At 42.7% G+C, this 22,541-nt stretch overlaps 1 protein-coding gene across 13 annotated transcripts in view; it reads left to right on the forward strand.

Annotated features, from left to right (window-relative positions):
• RGS6 (regulator of G protein signaling 6) overlaps positions 1-22,541 on the forward strand; it is a 595,059-nt gene that overhangs the window by 243,614 nt on the left and 328,904 nt on the right. Inside the window, exon 3 of one of the 13 annotated variants that reach the window (XM_065940389.1) lies at positions 12,477-12,663. The exons of the other annotated variants lie outside the window; for them this stretch is intronic. The gene's annotated coding sequence lies outside the window, so the exon portion shown is untranslated. The remainder of the gene's footprint in view (positions 1-12,476; positions 12,664-22,541) is intronic. 13 annotated transcript variants of the gene reach the window in all.

Genomic DNA, 22,541 nt, shown 5'->3' on the forward strand with positions numbered 1-22,541 from the left:
AACTGCAAGCAAAGATCTTTTTCCCTGTTCTTTAAGTTTGTCTGCTTAGCTCCTTTTCTAGGGATAAAATATGTGCTTAATCTGCATGTGGTTGCTAGTCCCAGGTTGGTTGGCCTGCTGGAATCCCACAGATCCAGCTGGTGTGATTCACAAGGGCTCTCAGGCTAGGTTTCATGTTTTCTTTGTTTTAGCCATCTTTGCCTCGCCACCTTGGGCTAGCAGGCACTGTTCATTTAACAGTGCCTGGCATATGGCAGGTCCAGTGCTGAATGAACTAGCAGATACTTCCAAGTGATACAGACAGCAACCCTGGCAGTTAGCAGTAACATAGCCCCACAGCAGGGACTGGAGAGGCAGGCCTTCTCTGAGCCCCTGCTGCACACAGATCGTACCTCTGGGCACCCAGGAAGCCAGGGATATTCAGCCAATTATTTGCACTGATATCTGGAGCATTTTGTAGGAGCTAGGTCCACACAGCCCTGCCCCTACCCCTGCCAGTGTGCTGTACTTTTAGGTTATTTGTGAGGTGAGTCCTCTTATAACGGTGATTCCTAAAGTTTGGTCCCTGCACCAGTAGGATCAAGATCATCTGGGAACTTGTTAGAAACACAGGTACTCAGACCTCACCTCAGACCTACTGAATCAAACATTCTGGAGGTGGGGCCAGCTATCAGTGTTTAACATGCCCACCAGATGATTCTAATGCACACTCAAGTTCCTGAAGTAGGACTATGTAAGCATCACTAGCAGTAATCCCACATCACTGTCAGAGGAACACGGCTTTGAACCCATTTGTTCTAATGGATCAAGGGGCTCTCTGTGGCTGGTTCTCGGGCAGGTCATCTCTGCTGAGAATTACTTGGCTTTTCAGAATTAGAAATGAGAAGCAAATGGGTTAAGAAGGAAGTTTGGACTTTTACTGGAGAGAGAATCATAAGCTCTTTTCTTCTCTGTTACTTATGTGGTGATGAAAACTGCTGAGGACTGCAGAGATCTTTTGACACTTGGGTGTGTTACACTTCTGCTTACCTGTTAGTCACCGTGTTGGGTGTTAGCACTTAAGCCACAGACACATCCCTCAGGAAATGAAATCTTAGCACCAGAAATCTTGAGCTGGACTAGGCAAAAGCACTTCACATAGCAGCCGTTGTTGGAACCTAATGCAAGAGAGGCTCAATCGATGTTCCTTTAATTGAGTAGAATGGATGTTGTCCTTGAGTGGCTCATTCTAAACTCTATGAAAGACAGATGATGGCAGCTTTGATCTCAGCCTTCATAATCCTTAGCCTTTCTTACTTTCCTTGAGAAAATCTTGGTCTCAGGTCATTACAGACTCAGGCTGTCATAGGAGATTCAGTCTCAGAAATGCTCCAAAGTCCCTTCTGAGGCATATTTTGGTTCGTCATCAGTTTTAAAAATGGACAATTTGTCCTCCTATGTCTTGAAGGGAATGGCTAACCACTCCAGTATTCTTGCCTAGAGAATTCCATGGACAGAGAAAGCTGGTGGGCTCTTTATAGTCCACGGGCTCGCAAAGAGTTGGACATGACTGAGTGACTAACACTTCCATTTGTGGGCATCCCAGGTGGCTCAGTAGGTAAAGAGCCTGCCTGCAGTGCAGGAGATGAAGGAGTTGAGGGTTTGATTCTTGCATTGGGAAGATCCCCTGGAGAAGGGAACAACTACCCACTCCAGTTTTCTGGTCTGGAGAATCCCATGGACAAAATAGCCTGGTGGACTATAGCCCATAGAGTTATAAAAAGTCAGACACGACTGAAGTAACTAAGCACGTGCACATGTCTTAAATAGCCAGGGTAGCTAGGAGATAAGAAACCTCCTTTCTCATAACTCTCTACCTCTATTTGTATTCGAGTGCTGTCTTAATTCTGGAAAGTCTGGTCAGAGGACGGGAACTTGACATTGTAGCGCATCCCTTTGGTGTCGTTACACTGTTGATTTAATTAAAAACACTGCTTTATTTGTCACCGTTTGATAATAATTCACATCTTAGGAAGCCAGCCTTTGTTGGGATCCTTTGGCCAGTTCAGTGTGGGCAATGGGATTTCCCACCCTTTGAGTGTCAGGTGCTTGGTGGTTATTATGCCACTGGGATAACTAAGGCTCAGTTACCTGTTGTTTTGATCCAGGCCCCGGTAATTGCTCCGCAGTGTTCAAAGCCAGATCCTCCCTGACCATGAGGTGCTGGCAGGACACTCATTTTCGCCATCATTCAGAGCTCTGCAAGAGAGCAAATTGCTTGTTACTGAAATGTGTTTGCCTTTGATGAATAAAAAGCTGAATTGACACTGCTGGGATCTGAGCCTCCAGGTGTAGAGATTTGGGGAACCTGAGTGTGCCGTAGGATGAGGCTTAGCAGGACTAAGCTGATTCCTTCAGCATCATGTACTGTATTTTTAAACCCATCCGCATTGTGCGGAGTGAAGACCTTTCTTCAAGCAGATTTGGAATTTTCTTGAAAATATCTTGATGATATGGTAAAATAATCAGGTTCTCTCTAACCTTGAAACTTAACTAGCTCTCCCTTCCATAGCCCTACTGACAATACGAGGTTCTTTCTAACCAACATTCAGTGCGTTTTATGTGCCTAATATAGGGTGCAAGCGTAGCTCACATTACAATTAATTTGAGTTACCAACAGCTTGTCTTTATTATACAAATACACAGTGGCAACAATAAGAGTGATTGTCAGTGCTGCATGTGTGTATACTCGCAGATTACTAAGTGACCAATTTACTATAAAAAAATGGAAGGAAAATTACTGAGATGTGTTGCTTTCTGCTCCTTGTTTTGCATTACAGTTCCGTTGGGATTTTCACAACAATTCAGAAATGAAAATTGTTTTTACATAATGATATCAGGTTTGAGTTTTTTTCCTATATTTTTTTTCCTTTAGAAAATATACAGCTCATATAATTTTAAAATGCTAGGTCAGTGCTGGGGGTACAACCCGGCAGGCAGACTGTGGCTTTTTAATTCACTGAGAGAGAGAGAGAGAGAGATGGTGGACGGGGGTATTCTGAGAAACTGTTGACAGGACCATTCATCCACATCCAAAGTTGAGTGGAAACATGGTCCAGATGAGAGCAAATTAAAATATGGATGATGTTTTCAAAGAAGCAAGGAATAAATCAGGGAAGAACACACACTATTTTAGATAAGATCCACAACAATTTTCTAGTGTGTAAAAGAGAAGAATCCATTCTAGGGAACTCTGCCAATGACTGTTTTTGGTTAAAGGTTGGAGTGAGCAAGATTTAGAGGAACTTTACAAAATGTATTTTTATGCAGTTTAGAAGAACATCTGATGTTCTGGTCAATGATGATTTTTTTTTTCATACTATGTCTTATTCAGGATATCTGTGAGTGAAAGAGTAATGTTGTATCAGTTCACATCCCATGCCTACCCTCAGCTAGTACCTTTTTCAACCTTGTGGTAAATTCCCCATAACATTTGATGGAGACCATGCACATCAAAGGTAGAAGCTTCTCTGGCTGTGTTGTAAATGCATTTTTCCTGGCCTTCAGATACACTATTAATTACAGTTCAGCAATCCTCTTCTATTTGATCTGATAAGATAGCCTTGCTTTTTGTCACCTTAAAATGAGGTCAAGCTAAGTGCTGCAAGATATCAAGTATTCAGTGGCAGTACTCCTTTCCTGAAGGGGACAAAGCAAGCCTGACTTAGGTAATTGCATTGTAATGCTCGAGCCAGGCTGAATTGCTTCTGCCCCTGCAAACCACTCTTCTATCTTTTACACTTACAGGCTTACATCTCTTCTGCATGTAGATCTAAGACCCAGTGTAGCCTCTTGTATAATTTGTGTGATTAATGAACTCTGGGTCTGGCCTATTCCTTGCATTGTAAGTCTATAAATTACCATAATAATATAGGCATAATTACAGGTACATTTTTTATATCCATCTGGTTCTGCAGTGGTTTTATCATTCATTCACTGAGAACAGTTATTAATCTTCAACCCCAAGGCAGGACACCCAGTTCCAAATTGGCCCATAAATAGTACATCAATTTACAATAGGATGGGGGGACGGACAGTGTAGTTTAAAGGGAATAAATAATATACTAAAACTGGGGGTAGGGAAGAGCATGCAGCAAGCAGGGCAAGAGATTGCAGAGAAGTTTAAAAACAAGGAAAAAGTCAAAATGTCACAGTGAAGGTGCTCACATTTCAAAGAAGATGCGAAGAATTCGTTTTCCTTCTTCTGTGAATCTGAACTGCCTCTCCGTGACTATGTGGGTCCCAGGGATCTAGAGGTTTGTAAGTGATAAAAAAAAGTAGATTTTTTGTCTTGGAAGATGCATTTGTTTGTGTTGGCTCAACTACGGGTAAGTATTCTAGATGATCAATGGACCAAAGCCTGATCACATGCCATTTTTAAGGGAGTGTTTATTCGAAGATGACACATTTTTAAGTATTTCTTGCCAGTTTGCACCCTCTGTAATTTCTGTACCGTTAGTAGTGTCAGAAATTTGCTTTGATAGGAATTTTCTAATTAAAAGCAAATGTGTTGTCCCTGTACCTTGCCCCTGTTGGAGCCCAAAAGAGACATTTGAGCCTCTGAGACACTTCAGATGCCTTTCCTCTTTCAAGGAGTTTCCTAATGGGTAGGAACTGGGCCTCATTCATAGTTTTGCCTTATATGAGGCTTGCTGCAAATACCTACTGAATAAATAAGCAATACAATTTTCAAAGAGTCTCTGAGGCTTACACTTTCTTTTTTTTTGCTGTGATGCTTGTGGGATCTTGTTCCCAGATCAGGGTTCAAACTTGGGCCCTCCACAGTGAGAGTAGAGAGTCAACCCCTGGACCACCAGGGAACTTCCCAAAACACTTCTTCAGGGTAGTTAATAAAGCAGTAAAAATACTAGCATTTAGTGGTCACTTGTTCATATGACAAAAGTATGTTATACCCGAAACCACTCAATCTAGCAACCACTGAAGGGAAACCAATAAAATGATGTCATTGTTGCTAGTTACTGTGCGTAGAGTTGATTTATGCTTTCCTCTGAGTATATATTATATTCATTATGTAAGAGCTACAAATAAAGGGTAACCATTGCTATGCCTGTCACAGGTATTCTAGTTTAGAAATGCTCTGTTTGAGCCAATAGGCTGGAGAAGAGGACTTGGTTATATTCCTTTATATAGTTAAGCCTCGGCTTTCTTATTGAGTACATGCAAAAATGCCAAATTTGCTTTTCCTGTCTCTTGGCAAAGTTTATTATTTTTCTAAGTCCAAGAAGATATATACTTTTCTCCTATTGACACAAAGTTTTTGTTTGTAACAAATATAGAATTCTGTGAAGTGTATGTATATATATATATATTCCTGTCTGAGTGTTTCTAAAAAAACATGCTTCATTTTGAGACGAATCCAATCCTATTAAGATACCACCATAGAAAACTCTTGATAACTGTAATAATTATGTCCAAGTCCTCTCAATAGCAAATTTATTTCTGTCAGTATTTACTACCACAAAATGGCAACCCTACTGCGAATGAAAGATAGGATGTGGTTATAATGTGGAATATTAATTACTTGGACTGGATTGTAAAGTAGACATAAACACCGAAAGAAGTTGCAGTAATTATAAGTCATAAAAATTAGCATTTGTAGATGATTTTCTGATGTGTCAACCATTTTCCAAGCACTATGTCATTGATCCTGAAAATAGCCCTTGTGAGTATGGTTGTTATCTGTTCTGTAATGGAAGAAATAAGTCTTGAATTCAGCGCTTTTGACTCTAAAATCTATGCCCAGAGATGTCTATCAAGCCTGCCACCCTCTTCTTCAGGTACCAAAGCAGGTGTCATCACCTGACCCCATTTCTTTCTCTCTGAACCAGATGAAATGCAAATCTGTCTGCTCTCCTGCTCCGGGTTCTTTCTAGGTGTATTTTGCTGGGCATTAGTGGAGATAAAATGAAGCCAGAGTTTGCCTGAGAACCACATGGCATGTCACCAAGCACCCAGCCTGATCCTACAAGCTGCCTTTGGTTGAAGGAGGTAGAATTCCTGTAAAAGGCTCTGGTATATTTTATCTCCTCCGGGAATTTGGTCTGCGTTCTTTGGGAGGGGAGAGGTCTTCTGCTCAACACTGACTCCCTTTATTTCTTCCTTCATAAAAACTTTACTCTAATTGGCCAACTTGGAGTGTGCTGAAGTGACCTATTTCTGTCTGGGATAACAAAAACATTCCAGATGACTGACGCCTTTTACTGGGGACAATTTGACCTGATTCTAACCCTCCTGCTCTGCTTGCCAAGGAAGATGATCACTGACAGGTCTTAGCGCCGACCTCTCTTTATTTCTCATCTACAATGTTTTTTCTATTTTCTTGCAAAAATAGCCAACTTGTCCAAGTGCCTAGCTACTAAGGCAGTAAGTGCTATTTAAATAGATGCTGAATACACGTGTCCCAGCTTCAGTGAGTCAGTGAAAATAGTCGTGGAATCTGATTGCATAAATGCATGGGAATAGTGTTTGTCTCTGGGGAGACAGAAACTCCTCTTGAGACCTTGAGAGGACGATATGTAGACGCAGAAAGCCTGAGGTAATGATCTTACACATTCAGGTAGAAGAAAGGGTCAAGTCCCTCCCTAAATGGAAAATGTCAAGAAATGGCTGTTTGGATTTTCTGCTTTGTAATCATAGCCAATGCCTTAAGAACATGAGAATGAGCAAGGAAATGCCTCAGAAGCTCTAGTAGGCTTGGAAAATGTGTAGCTCTTATAATTGGTTTATGGTCTTTATTTGGCTAAGCAAATGTCCTGGCTTAGTCCAACATGTAGATTGATATTTTTTTTTTAAGTACACAATTGACATTAAGAAACTTGAATCTAAAGAAACGAACCTTGCCTTACAGAACACAGTCGAACACGTCTTGAATACTTTGGGAAACCACACCACTCTGCACAGTTACAAAGGCAGAACTTTGTTGATGCAAAGATGACATTTTTTGAAGAGGCCTTTATCATGTGACTTTCAGTATGTTATGGTAATTCCACCATCCTGAAATGTTCAGGGCACACAGGTGGACTATTAGTGCTAGTCAATCACTAACCCTGCCATAGAGATATGGCGTGGTTCCTAAGATCACATTCTTTCAAAGTTGGCAGTGGACTTGAGTGCATAGAGATTAGCAGTCTTTTTTTGGTCTTGGCAGTAGGCAAAGAAGTAAGGAACAGGCTTGAAATTTCAGTCAAATGAGTTCAGCATTAGGAAGTCTTTCTGATTTTTAATATCCTCTAAACTTCCCTTTTAAAAAAAAAATGGATCTTACAAACTCCCACTCCTTCCTCCTCTCTCCTCCTGTTACCTTTTCCTTTTTCTTTGGAGGCTCAGCATCTGTAAAATGGGGGACATAATAATACATTTTATCTTCATTATTCATGGACTCCATACTCATGAATTCACTACTCAAACTTTCATGTGATCCCTAAGTCAATACTTGCAGCACTTTTGTGATCATTTGCAGACACACAAAAGGCAGAGAAAAATTTGAATCACAAGGGAACACTCCGTCAGCTTGTGGGTGTGTTCTTCTTTGCACTCTATTTGGTGCCACGTGTTTCACATTTGTGTGCTTTTGGTTGATTTCACTGTTCAAAATGGCCTCCCAGGCGAGTAGTGAAGTGCTGTCTCGTGTTCTTAAGTGCAAGGTCAGATGTGCCTTATGGAGAAAACATGTGTGTTAGATAAGCTTTGTCTAGGCATGAGTTACAGTGCTACTGGCTGTGAGTTCAGTGCTAGTGAATCAACAATATACATTACATACCCTGTCTCTAAACAGAAACACATAAAATAAGGTTTATGTGTCAATTGGCTGATTAATATGTGACCAGAGGCTGGCAGGAACCTAACCTCGTATTTCTTGGAGGAGCAGTGGGTGTGGTATTCACTGACTCAGTGTTCACAGCAAGTTTATAGCTCACAGTTACCACGAATATGAGAATTGACCATACATACCTCTTAGTGTTGTTGCAAGGATCACCTGACTGGATGCCTATGAAATGCATGTTGCCTGGTATTGCACTCGGTAACCACGTGTACAACTATCACTGTTGTCACCATTATTACAAGTTAAAACCTGAGAAGAGAAAAAAAGCAGCTCCACTATTTTATCTGAACACCTGGCTTCATCCTGCACCTTCCTTTCAGCCTTTGTTCCTCCATATTCACATTTTGACAAAAGTGCGTTAAGATGCATACGATTTCAAGTAATTGTTTTTCACCTACCACTCTGTCGTGTGCTCTGTTCTGTGTTGTGACACAGCCTTCATCTCCCTGGTCTTGTTGACTGAAAGTGTTGAACATTTTCTTCCTGGGATGACTTAAGAGCAATCCTTTTCCAGTATGAGGCTGATTAATCTCTCACGACCCTGACAAGCTTTAAAATTCTGTGATTAATGCTAAAAAAAAAAAAAAAGAAAAAAGAAAAGAACTTAGCAATAGAGAGAAGACTCTTACTGAGCAGGAAAATTTATTATGCAATCTTGTTTTTTTTTTTTTTTTTATCTCCAGTGGAAAACTGCATGTTTTAAGCCAGAGGGTCTAGATCATTATTCAGTGGAACATGAATAAAGTGCTGAGGGTGTACAAAGGAAGAGTAATTCCAGTCTTAGTGAAAGTGCTGGTCTAGTACAGGGATGGTAACCTTTTTTTATAAACGGCCAGATATTAACTGTGTTAGATGTTGCAGGCCATATGGTCTCTGTCACAACTACTCAAGTCTGCATGAAGCTAAAAGATACGTACAGATAATACGTAAAACATGTGGCTATGACCGTGTTCCAGTAAAACCTTATTTACAGTTGAGGTTCAAGTCCAAACACAATGTCTGATCACCAAAGTAGACAGCCCTCATTTACTCTATTCCTTCCACAAGATCTGTAGTATGCGTCAGGTTTTATACTGGTTGGTAGTAACTTCAGGAAGGGTAGCAAAACAAGATTTTCTGGGTCTTACGAAGTTTACAGTCTGGAGGGAAAGAGAGAGGTCTTAATTGTATAAATTAATGTGCAGTTTACTCAAGTTGATAAATGCCGTGAAGGAAGAGATCAGTGGGCAGTAAAACTATACAATATGAGAGATTCAGGCACTAAATTTAGAGAAGGAGCTGTTGTACCTCGAGGCTGCCATCAGTGAAATCATAGAGCCTTGCTCATTGTGAACTAAATGATTTTTGTTAACAGGAAATTTAATGATGTGCATAACTAGCAGGAAGTAGATGGTAGCTCTTAATATATTTTCACCAATAAATTGGTCCTTGAACCAGGGCAAAAAAAAAAAAAAAAAAATGCAGGGGATTTTCTACCTTGAACTAACAATCCCACAAATGACCCCTTAATTCATGTGTAGATATAACAATCATGCCATCTGGATTCTTATTACAAAACTCAGATTTTGGGGGTCCTTTTTATGTAACACCCTTTTAAAAATAATGGTTTTACTTTGCCAGCTCCTTATTTGTTGATTTGGGAATGGATTTATTTATATCAGCCACTTCCTTAGTATTTTATTTTTTTGTATTATTGGTCTTTCTAGGGAGAAATGTGCGAGGTTGAGAAATGTACAAGAATCAGGGCAACAGCAGCTGCTCACCAACTTTGATAATTCAAGAGCAATGGGGAGTCAGCAGACCCTAACTCTCCACAGGCAGCACTGGGGCAGAGCCTGGGCATCCCCGTGGGCTTCCTGGGATGAGATGTGTTTGTGAAGATTTGTGGGAGAAGCCCAGAGACTTCTAGAAGTATGTGGAGGAGAATCTAGGGGATGCAGTGTAGGGGCTGAGAATTTGAGATGTGTAGCTTATTGCCATTAATATGATCTCAACTTTTCAACAAGATCCCCTGGTGGCTCTATGGTAAAGAATCAGTGTGACAGGTAGGAGACTTGAGTTCCATCCTTGGGTTGAAGAGACCCCCTGGAGTAGGAAATGGCAACCCATTCCAGTATTCTTGCCTGGGAAATCCTGTGGACAGAGGAGCCTGGTGGGCTACAGGCCACGGGGTCGCAAAGAGTCAGACTTGACTTAGCAACTGAGCATGCCAGCACATGCGCAACTTTTCAACAGGCTGTGCAGACCGTCAAAGCATGGGTACCCTACTAACATGCAGGAATTCCTGATTGTATCTCTTTTCTAGCTGTTCAGTCCTTATATTAATCCTTTTGAAATCTCCATGAATCCTTGAGATTAGAACTGTAAGTTGTCCCATATATTGAATTTGCCAAAGGCCTATTGGGCTTTGGTAGAAATAGATTCCTCCCTTCTCACTAGCAATATATTTCCTTTTCTTGGTGGGTTTTTTACCCTTTACTAGTTTTCCATGTCAAGGCTCTCTTGTTACCACATTTAAAAAGTTGTCTCATCAATATTATTCCAAGTGAATTTTGCAGTATCCTTAAAAGGGGGGAAAGAAAGTGAAGTGAAGTCGCTCAGTCATGGCCAACTCTTTGCGACGCTATGGGCTGTAGCCCGCCAGCCTCTTCCAGCCATGGAATTTTCCAGGCAAGAATCCTGGAGTGGGTTGCCATTTCTTTCTGCAGGGTATCTTCCCAACTCAGGGGTCGAACTCGGATCTCCTTCGCAGGCAGACTCTTTACTGTCTGAGCCACCAGAGAAGAGAGAGGGCAACTAATCACGTGATTCCCTTGCTTAAAACCCTTTGATTCCCCAGTGGTCTCAGGGTTAATCGAGCTGGGGCCAGGGCACCATGTAAGGGAGTGTTTCAAGAGTCAGTAATCAAGATAAAAAAAAATACTTAATGCACTGTTTTCTAAAGATCTCATAGGGTGTCAATGGCTCACATCTGCATTTGTAAATAAGGTCTTGAGCCACACTCTTGATGTCTCTGAGAGGCCACCACTGTGGGCTTCATCACATGCCCTGCCTCTCTCCATTCACACTGACCTCTGTAGCCAATTACTTTTCTGGAACTCAGCATGCTTCCTCTACCTCATCTGCTCCCCAGATCCTTGCCCAGGTTGTTGCCTTTCCAACACCTCCCAGGGCTGGCCCTCCTGCTCATCCTTCAGAACTTGCTCGTCTCCCTTCTCAGGGTAAGCTCTTCTGCTGTGTGTCCTCATGCAAGCAAGTGAGTGCCCTTCTCTGAGACCATTTGCCCAGTAGACATGCATGGGCTCATTTTGTTTATTGACATCTAACTCCTCCAGTTGGTTGGTAAGTCCCACAAGAGTAGCATTGAGTTTGTTTGTAACCCTCCTAGCACAGCAACTCACACACTGATGATTCATGAACAATTAAATGGATATTTATCTCACGTCCTTCTGGTGTAACGCCATGATATTGGATTGGAGAGTTTAAGTATAATAGTTGTTTTCCTGCTGGTGGACATGTCACTATCACCTTGTTCATGGTTGCAGAGTACTGCTCCTTTTCACACCAACTCTTGTGTTGTGACCTTTGTTGACAGCATTTGCAAACAACTGCTTGATTTAGAAGAGGGAGTAAAGTGGTTAAAAGAAAAAAAATGAAAGCACCCCTCTACAGATGAGGAAAATGACAGTGAATTGACTTGCCCAGGAGTCTGTAGCACAGCAAGAACTTGTCCCTGGATTTATGACTCTGAGCTTTGTCCTCATTCTGCTTCCCTAGGCTCAGTTTGTCAGGGGAAAATACTGGAGAAGATTCCCCTTTCCCTTTGCAGCAAAAGGACAAAGATTAGGAACCTTTTCTTAGCATTAACACCTTGCCAATTTCTAGACCTCCTTTACTCACTAATCCCTTAAAGCATCCAATTTGCACATCTCTTCTCTTAGAGGCTGAGCGTTTGGTGTAAGTTCCACAGTGGATAAAAGACAATGAAATAAATAAATAAAATTAATAAAAGGTATCTCCTGGCAGAACAAAATATTCTTTCTCTTGTTCACTCTCTCAAGCTTACTTTATCCTCTTCACCATGAAGGGCTTAATTGGAACTGGGTCTTATTAGCCTTCCAGTTAAATCACTGCCACAGAGGGACTTGTCTCCTATTAGACCTGTTTGCTTGACAGACCTTTGCAGGAGTTAAGCAGAGACTGAAGTATTCATCAGAGTAGAGACCCATCACAGGGTCTGAATTGTTCCCTGTGGCCCTGGCCGAAGACCTCGGCTGCTATTTGTACTCCCGCCTAAACCCTGGGCTCCCCTGATAGCTCAGTTGGTAAAGAATCTGCCTGCAATGCAGGAGACCCTGGTTCGATTCCTGGGTCAGGAAGATCCCGTGGAGAAGGGACAGGCTACCCGCTCCAGTATTCTGGCCTAGAGAATTCCATGGACTACAGTCCATGGGGTCACAAATAGTCAGACATGACTGAGTGACTTTCAGTTCACTTCACTTCCTAAACCCTGCTGTGTTCAAGGTCAGGCCTTAGAAATAGTCCTTTTGTAGCTGTCACTCTCTAATACGAGGCCGCATCCTTTTCTCTATAGAGTGTACAGGCCTCAGAGAGGATTAAGTGCAACCTCAATGGGTGTTCAAATATACTGAACAATATACACTGGGCATCCACTCTGTGCTTGGCATTTCTGGACCCCGGAAACACAAACAACTGAGAGATCCCTGTCCTTTTGGAGTTTGCATCCTCATGAGGCAAACAGCCAGTGAATAAGTAATCAGGTAAGTTTTATTTTCAGTAATAAGTGCGGTGGAGAAAAATGAATTAGAAGGAATAGGGATGACATTTAGTGCTGGTGGTAGGTGGCAGATGGGGTGGTCAAGGAAGGCCTCTCGGTGGGGTGACATTTGACCAGAGGCCTGAATTAGAGCCATACTAGGGTCTGGGGGAACGTGTGCTGGGCAAGGTATAGAGCTTGTGCAGAACTCTGAGTCCAGAGGAGGGTGATTGTCCACCAATCAGGTAGAAGCCACTGTGACTGGAAAGCATGGAAAGAGTGAAAGGAAGTGAGACCAGAGATGTGGGCAGGGTTTAGAGCAGGAGATGTTATACAGAACATGATCCATTGTGGATGGGCACTGCAGAGATTTGAGCCGGGAAGGGTCATGGTCATAATATATTTGTACATTAAAGAGGCCATTCTGGCTACTGTGTACAGTGAAGAATGGATTTGAGTGGAGCAAGACAGTTGTGGGACAGGGAGATCCGATTAGAGGCTGTTAGAATAATCCACGTAAAAAGATGAAGGTGACTCGGAACAGGGTGTTACAGTGGAGGGGATAAGAGGCCACATCTTTATGTATGTGTTGAGGGTGGGCTCATTCACAGATGTTGCTGGGCCAGACGTGGGCTATGAAGGAAAGAAATGAGTCAAACTTCTCTTATTAGTTCATTTACAAATGTTAACTCATAACCCCCAGGGACCAGCCAATGTTTTATGTGCTTGAATATACCTGTGAGCAAAATAGAGATTCCTGCATTTGTAGAACTTACATTCTAGCAGGGAAAAGAAGAAACAGAGAATAAATGTAAAAGGCAGCACATTATATTGCATGTTTAGAAGATGATGCATGTTATGTTATGGTAAGAAGAAAAAATAGAGGAGGGCTACCTGGGAAGGGGAAACAGTTGCAATTTTAACTACAGTGGTCAGAGCAGGTCTGTTTAAGAAGTCACTGAAGTTTTTGGCCTGAGTAGTTAAGTGGAGGATGATGCTGTTTAATGAGATGTCTAAAAAGAATAAATAAATAAAAGTAGAGGAAGAAGGGGGGTTGGAGATTAGTGTGATGTAAATAGGTACAGTTGACTCTCAAACAAGATAGGTTTGAATTGTGTGGGTCCATTTATACACAGATATTTTTTCCAGTAAATACTCATTACAGTACTACATGATCCATGGTTGGTTCTATCTGTAGATGTGGAACCATGGATAGTGAAGGTTAACTGTAAGTCATATGGGATTTTTGGCTGCATGGAGAGTGGGAGACCCTAATCTCTGTGTTGTTCAAGGGTCAACTATAGTTGTTGTTTCTGACTATTGAGCTTGAGTTGCCTCTTAGTGACGACATTAAGCTGGTGGATATTCAAATCTGAGCCTGAGGAAGAGGTCAGAACTACAGATGTAAATTTCAGAGTCACCATAGTCTAGAAGGTTTTTAAAGCCTTGGGACCAGTAGGACTTTCCTGGTTGTCCAGTGGTTAAAAATCTGCCTCCCAATGCAGGGGATGCAGGTTTGATCCCTGACTGGGGAACTAAGATCCCACATGCTGAGGGGCAACTCTTTGGAAAAGACCCTGATGCTGGGAAAGATTGAAGGCAGGAGGAGAAGGGGACAACAGAGGATGAGATGGTTGGATGGCATCACCAACTTGATGAACATGAGTTAGAGCAATCTCCGGGAGTTGGTGATGGACCGGGAAGCCTGGCATGCTGCAGTACATGGGGTCACTAAGAGTGGGACACGACTGAGCAACTGAACCGAGGGGCAACTAAGCCCGTTTGCTGCAACTATTGAATCCCTGTGCCCCAGAGCCCATGCTCTGCAACAAGAGAAGCCTGTACACTGCAATTAGAGAAAGCCCGAGTGCCACAACAAAGACCTACTGCATCCAAATAATAAATAAATAACATATAAATTAAAAAATAAATAAACCCATGGGACCAGAGGAGCTCTCTTAAGTGCATGCGTATAGAGACTGAGAAGAGAGTCAAGAGCTAGTGGGTCCTCCAAGGGGAGGAATGAAAAGAGGAGTTAGCAAAGGAAAGCCTGAAGTAGCAGTTGGGAAGGCAGGAGAAAAATGAGGAGTGTATGACAGAAGAGTGTGAGGGGGTGAGAGCAATCCACTGTGTTCAAAGCATCAAATCAGGTATGCAAATGGGTCAGGGGAAGGGAACATGGAGATGTTTTTTATGGGCTACACCGCTTGAGCTGCAAGGGATCAAGTCACCAGTTGCCAGGTTATTGCCATTGAACTACAGTGCCTAGAGTCACAGAAAGCTATCGTCTCACTGTGTGTCCACCAGAAGACCAGGACTAAGAGCCCTCTGTGCCGGTGTTGATGTGATTGACTTAAGAATGAACACTTCTTCTGCAAGGCAGAGCAGTAGGTGCAGATCATGGTGGCTCTGATTATCATATAGAATATTATAAACTTAATTTTATAGGTGGGGGGGTAATTGAGGTAAGATAGTTAAGCCAAAGAGTGACACATCAAAGTCCATTTCATATCGATATTTTGGGGAGCAGAAGGAAAGATGGGTTAACATGGGGAGAGTGATTGGAAAACCTGGTAGGGAGACCTGGTAAGTTAAACTGTTTCAGTTGTTGAGGCATGAGATGGGGTGGGGGTGGTGGCCGGCTGAATCAGCAGAGAAACAGGGAGAAGGCAAAGGGGAGGACACGTCAGAGAGACACTGAGAAGGTAGATTTAGTAGCATTTGGTAAACAGTCAGGAGAGGGCATGGAGGCAGGCAAGCTGGAAGACAACTCCAGAGTTTCTTTCTTGTGTGACTGGGGTGGGGCGTAGACTGCACTGTGGATTTTTGCTAGGAGATCAAGGGAAGGAGTTGACGGATTAACCAGTTTATGGATTAATTATTAAGACACAGCAGGGCCCTGGGAGCAACCTTCCTTACTAATTAGTTAGCTGGTAATTAGGCAGCGGCTGATTAATGCTCTTGCCAGCCCCCGGGGGGTGGGAGGAGAGGAGTTGGGCCCCCACCCCCTCCCAGAGTGCTGTGCTGCATGAAAGAAGGGGGACCCAGAGCCCCTGTCATTATAGGATGTCCCCACCATCTGCCCAGAAACCCAACTGTGAGGTGGCATGCTTGACACCAGATTTTCTCTTCCTGTAACTCTTCAGATGTTCTCTGCCTAATGGGGAAAAAGCAGGGAAAGAGGGAAATCTGTGTACCACAAAGTTCTCATTCTCACAAGTAGTGTTTTGCAAAAACACCATGGCAACCTTCCTCTTCCACTACTCGGGATTTGATTTTCATGCATCTGTCAAGTGCACATCAGAGTTTAATTTTCTGCTTTGGAACTATGACATGGGTTCTGCTTCTCCCATCCTGCACTTCTGTCCTCCTGAAAAGTGCCTGTTGTGACACGAAATGAAAGTTTCCCAAGGCTGATGTAGCAGGTGAATGCTGAGCATCCGGAAGTAACCCAAAACAGAATTTGGTAAATGCTTTAAAAAAAATCTATAAATTTCCTAGAGACCCAAGTGACTTTAATTCATGCGGCACATTCTGCCCTCCTGTTGGAGCAGTGTGAGTACTAAAGGGGGGATTGTTTAGAATCCCCCTTCCCCAGCCCCCTAAATTTCAAACATTCTCTGATGATTTAGTTCAAATACTCGTGTCTGAGTGCTATTTCAGAGTTTGTTAAAAATATCTGTCTCAGGCAGGAGTCCTGCATCTATAAGCTTCTCATCCTGTGATGGACACTTAGCCAGAACACTTTGCAGATGCAAGAAGAAAAGGTCCAGGGGACCAGGGGGCAAAGAGCAGAGAGTGCCAGGGCAACAGATGGGCTAGATGAAGGCTTTATTTATTTTAGTATTTTCAAACATTAAAATGAAGTGCTAAAATTTAGAAATCCATCATTTTTTATTTAAAAACTCCAATAAATCCTCCAAATCCCAAGAAATTGGGGGTGTGGGATTAACAAATGCACACTGTTGTTTTTTAGTCATTGCTTAAAGTGTCTGACCCTGCGACCGCATGGACTGCAGACTGCTGGGCTCTTCTGTCCATGGGATTTCCCAGGCAAGAATACTGGAGTGGGTTGCTATTTCCTTCTCCAGGGGATCTTGCTGACCCAGGGATTGAACCTGCATCTCCTGCATTGGCAGGGGGCTTCTTTAGTACTGAGTCACTAGGGGAGCCTGATAAATGCACACTATAAATAAACAACAGCGTTTTACTGTATAACGTAAGGAACCAAATCCAATACCTTGTAATAAACTGTAATGGAAAAGAAATAAAAGAATACAGATATATATGTATGAAAGTGAAAGTGAAGTCGCTCAGTTGTGTCCGATTCTTTATGACCCCATGGACAGTAGCCTACCAGGCTCCTCAGTCCATGAACTTTTCCAGGCGAGAGTACTGGAGTGGGTTGCCATTTCCTTCTCCAGGGGATCTTCCTGACACAGGGAATGAACCCAGGTCTCCCGCATTGCAGGCAGAGGCTTTACCGTCTGAGCCACCAGAGAACCCCTAGTGCCAAATCACTTTGCTGTATGCCTGAAACTAACACAATATTGTAAATCAAATATACTCCAACTGAAACATTTTTTAAAATTTCAAATAATTAGAAGTCATGGCACATTGGGGCCCCAATTTCCATTTGTCAGATGTCAACTAGAGATGAGTTGGTGCACTTCAGAACTCAGGCCGTGTGTGGTCCCCAAATGTCACACCTCCCACCACACCTTGCTGTCTCCCCAATGCTGAGGAGTCACAGGATTCACGGATGAGTGATGTTCCTCCAGAAGACTTTTTTTTTTTTAATTAATTATTTATTTTAATTGGAGGCCAGTTACTTTAAAACATTGTAGTGATTTTTGCCATACAATCAGGAACCGAAGAGCTGACTCATGAAAAGACCCTGATGCTGGGAAAGATTGACGGCAGGAGGAGAAGGGGATGACAGAGGATGAGATGGTTGGATGGCATCACCAACTCAATGGACATGAGTTTGGGTAAGCTCCAGGAGTTGGTGATGAACAGGGAGGCCTGGCGTGCTTTGGTTCATGGGGTTGAAAAGAGTGGGAACGACTGAGCGACTGAACTGGACTGACAGGAACCAGCCATGGGTTTACATGTGTCCCCCATCCTGAAACCCCCTTCCATTTCCCTCCCCATTCCATCCCTCAGGGTTGCCCCAGTACACCGGCTTTGAGTGCCCTGTTTCACGCATCGAACTTGGACTGCTAATCTATTTCACACATAGTAATATACATGTTTCAATGCTGTTATCTCAAATCATCCTACTCTTGCCTTCTCCCACAGAGTCCAAAAGTCTGTCCTTTATATTTGTGTGTCTTTGCTGCAGAAGACTTTCTTGATCCTCTAGGTAAGGGTCAGTTGCCTACTAGTACTCCTAACGTAGCCAGAGCAATTTCTATTTGTATATATAATATCATATATCAGTTAAGTTCAGTTCAGTCACTCAGTCGTGTCCAACTCTTTGTGACCCCATGAATCGCAGCACACCAGGCCTCCCTATACATCACCAACTCCTGGAGTTTACTCAAACCCATGTCCATTGAGTCGGTGATGCCATCCAACCATCTCATCCTCTGTCGTCCCCTTCTCCTTCTGACCCCAATCCCTCCCAGCATCAGAGTCTTCTCCAATGAGTCAACTCTTCCCATGAGGTGGCCAAAGTACTGGAGTTTCAGCTTCAACATCAGTCCTTCCAATGAACACCCAGGACTGATCTCCCTTAGGATGGACTGGTTGGATCTCCTTGCAGTCCAAGGGACTCTCAAGAGTCTTCTCCAACACCACAGTTCAAAAGCATCAATTCTTCAGCTCTCAGTTTTCTTTAGAGTCCAACTCTCACATCCTTACGTGACCACTGGAAAAACCATATCCTTGACTAGATGGACCTTTGTTGGCAAAGTAATGTCTCTGCTTTTTAATATGCTATCTAGGTTGGTCATAACTCCTTCCAAGGAGTAAGCATCTTTTAATTTCATGGCTGCAATCACCATCTGCAGTAATTTTGGAGCCCAGAAAAATAAAGTCTGTCACTATTTCCACTGTTTCCCCATCTATTTGCCATGAAGTGATGGGACCGGATGCCATGATGTTCGTTTTCTGAATGTTGAACTGTAATATATAAATTTATAAAACAGGAACTGTAGCCTAAATGATCTCCAGGGTCCATTTTAGTTGTAATGTCCTGTTGCTCCCATCTTTCTCTTCAAATGACCAAGTATCCATGTTGTTCCTACTATGGGACACATTTTGCTTGCCTCTGTGAACATCTAGTTACCAATACTGTGCTTAGGTTCAGTTCCCTCTTTTATAGCTCATAGTAATAGCGACTGTAAGAGATAGAAATGCCCTTGGAGTTCAACCACCTAATTTGCAGGTGGAGAAATGGAGGCTCAGAGAAGAGAAGTGACTTTCTTGAAGTCACAGTTATAACTCAGAAAAGAGCTGCTACAGAACAGTCCACCTACCTTGTTTTGTAGTCTGGAGGAGCCATTGATCAATGAAGAAGGAAGGAATACACGCCCAGTGTCATCTGAATGGTGAAAGTAACACATGCTAGAAAGGTTTCAGAATCATCACTAGGTTTAAGGAATTCGGTTTCCATAGCAATAGTTCTCAAACTGGGGTGCTCAAATCCATTCTCAGGGGACTCTGTGTCCTCTCTGAAAGCAGGGATTATGCATACATTCTGATCATCTGCTGCTGAATTTCAGAGTTTTCATTGATTTCCATTAGCAGGTATGCGACTATCCTGGCCGATGAGGTAGGGAAAGAAGGGGCATTGATTTGTAAATGACATGTACACACTAAGGGAAAGCCCAGGGGTGGCAGGATGGTGTTTTGCAGCAGTCAGGGACTGTGGCAGTTAATGACTTTTTTACATCTCAGGCCATGATTTCACTGCAGCAGGACACCATGATCAATTGCATTATTTTACTTTGGTTTCTGAATTGCATAAGAGCTATAAGCAAAAGCACTTGGTATTGAATTGTGTTAGTTTTATACATATTTAAGCAACATTGCGATAAAAGTAATCTAAAATGATGTTGAAGGTCCAGGAGATGTTATCTTTCTTTTAAAAGGTGCCTATGCATTATTCAAAGGTGTTGTACACTGACTTCCTTTCACATTTGTATTTAAGTTATGAGAATATATTGGCGTGAGCAAGAATTTTTGTGGCATGAGCTCTTTGGCTGTCAGAGCGAATTACTTATAAGGAATTTGGTGTGGGACGTGTGATATGCTCTATCTGCAGTAAGTTACTGTTCCTACAGCAATTCTGCAATCTAGGAGGTAATTCTGACTACTGTTTGCTCACTTTGGAACCCAATCCTTTGTAAGATATTATGATGTACATGGTCTGAGAAGTGAGAAGGTGTATCTTCTCTTTGATACGCTGTAAGCTAGAGGTCAGCAAGCTGTATAGCCCAAGGACCAAATTTGACCTGCAGAATGTTTTTGTAAATAAAGTTTTATTGAAACTTAGCCACACCCATTTGCTTACAAATGGCCTGTGACTGCTTTTGCACTGTAATGGCAGAGTTGTGAAATAGAGACCCTGTGGTCTACAAAGCCTAAAATCTTTACTGACAGGCCCCTAGGTTACGCCTTCTGCATACCATCATTTCTACACTGTGCTTTCAGCTCAGGTCCATTTCATTTGTTTGATTCTCTAAAGTGTCTTAATTGGCCTGTTCTGTTTGAGCAATTAGGAAATTCTAGATGGTGGTTGCTTTGTGTCAGATTCCTTGATTTCTCTAATGAAGGCATCTACTCTCCTCTCAACGTTGGCTGCTGCTTTCTTTAAATTGTTAGGAAATTGGAGGCTGGTGAGATGCTGCTTTAACCAGGGACGCCTACCTGGTGGAGCTGGACTGAGGCTGGGCTGTGAATTAAATGCTTGTGTTTCTGTCTCTCCTCATGCCCTTGCTTTCATCCTGTCCTTCTCTCACCATTAGCAGGGCCCTCAATTCTTTCTTGCCTCTCAGCCATATCAAGGAAGGCTCGGACACCTCACTTTTATCTCCATTTAAATTCATTTAGTTTGTTCACTTCTTAGTTCCTCCAAGGGTATTCACACTTAAAGCTTTTTATTCCACCTAAGGAATAAGAAGCTTTTGCCTCTGTGGAAGATTTGACCAAGTTAGAGGTGCTGAGGAAGTTTGGGAGGATGAGGGTAGCCCCAAGGAGAGTGGGTGGGGACAGAGATTTTCCTGAAAATGGCCAAACCCCCCTTGATGACTATGATTCGATGCACTGAATCTTGAGTTTGCTGTGAGGATCAGAGTCTATGTCTCCTTCACCCCAAAGTCCCAAATCTTCAGGGGGATCTCAGACTTTAAAATAAATTCTCTCAATGTGGTTGGCTTATTTGTGGAACCACCCAAGACCGACACAAAAGGCAGAAAATTCAAATGCTATTTGGGACATTTGACTGGGGATGACTTCCTTAGTTGTCATGCCTAGGGGCATCATCAAAGACTTAGTAGAGTATTATAGGATTTAGGGACATTTCCTAAAAGAATCTATCTATTGCTAAATATACTTTGCTAGAGAAATTGAAAGAAATCGTTGTTGTGAGTAACCAAAATAAAGGAAGACACTGGAGCTTTCGTAGCCAACTAAGGCCATTCCTGATCATGCCAACATGGCCTGTCCTCTGAAGATCAGGTCAGCCATGGTGGGCTTTAGCAGAGCAATGGTGCCTCAGGGAGCCAACAACTGAAGAGCGAAGGCTGGTGGCCGCTGAGGTGCTTATTTGATTCTGGTTTTTCAATATGTAGAGATCATAATCCTGTTGTGTCTTTATGTCCACTTGGTGTTCTCACCACGGCAATACCTCCAGACAAGTCAGGGTTTGAACCCAGGTCTCCTTCATTACAGGCAGATTCTTAATTGTCTGAGTCACCAAGGAAGCCCAAACATGTCAGAATTGTTGCCAATTAATTGCTTATTCTGGAAACTGGTAATTTGTCACATATGTCCCTGAAAGTTTCTTCAACTAACATTTACTGAGCACCTCAGTTCAGTTCAGTTCAGTTCAGTCACTCAGTCATGTCCGACTCTTTGTGACCCCGTGAATCGCAGTACGCCAGGCCTCCCTGTCCATCACCAGCTCCTGGAGTTTACTCAAACTCATGCCCATCGAGTCGGTGATGCCATCCAACCATCTCATCCTCTGTCGTCCCCTTCTCCTCCTGCCCCCAATCCCTCCCAGCATCAGGATCTTTTCCAATGAGTCTACTCTTCACATGAGGTGGCCAAAGTACTGGAGTTTCAGCTTCAGCAGCAGTCCTAATGAACACCCAGGACTGATCTCCTTCAGGATGGACTGGTTGGATCTCCTTGCAGTCCAAGGGACTCTCAAGAGTCTTCTTCAACACCACAGTTCAAAAGCATCAATTTTTCGGCGCTCAGCTTTCCTCACAGTCCAACTCTCACATCCATACATGACCACTGGAAAAACAATAGCCTTGACCAGATGGACCTTTGTTGGCAAAGTAATGTCTCTGCTTTTTAATATGCTATCTAGGTTGGTCATAACTTTCCTTCCAAGGAGTAAGCGTCTTTTAATTTCATGGCTGCAGTCACCATCCACAGTGATTTTGAAGTCCCAAAAAATAAAGTCTGACACTGTTTCCACTGTCTTCCCATCTATTTCCCATGAGGTGATAGGACCAGATGCCATGATCTTAGTTTTCTGAATGTTAAGCTTTAAGCCAACTTTTCCTCTCCTCTTTCCCTTTCATCAAGAGGCTTTTTAGTTCCTCTTCACTCTCTGCCATAAGGGTGGTGTCATCTGCATATCTGAGGTTATTGATATTTCTCCCAGCAATCTTGATTCCAGCTTATGCTTCTTCCAGCCCA

Source organism: Muntiacus reevesi, chromosome 7 (assembly GCF_963930625.1).
Source record: "Muntiacus reevesi chromosome 7, mMunRee1.1, whole genome shotgun sequence".
Classification (NCBI taxonomy): Eukaryota; Metazoa; Chordata; class Mammalia; order Artiodactyla; family Cervidae; genus Muntiacus; species Muntiacus reevesi.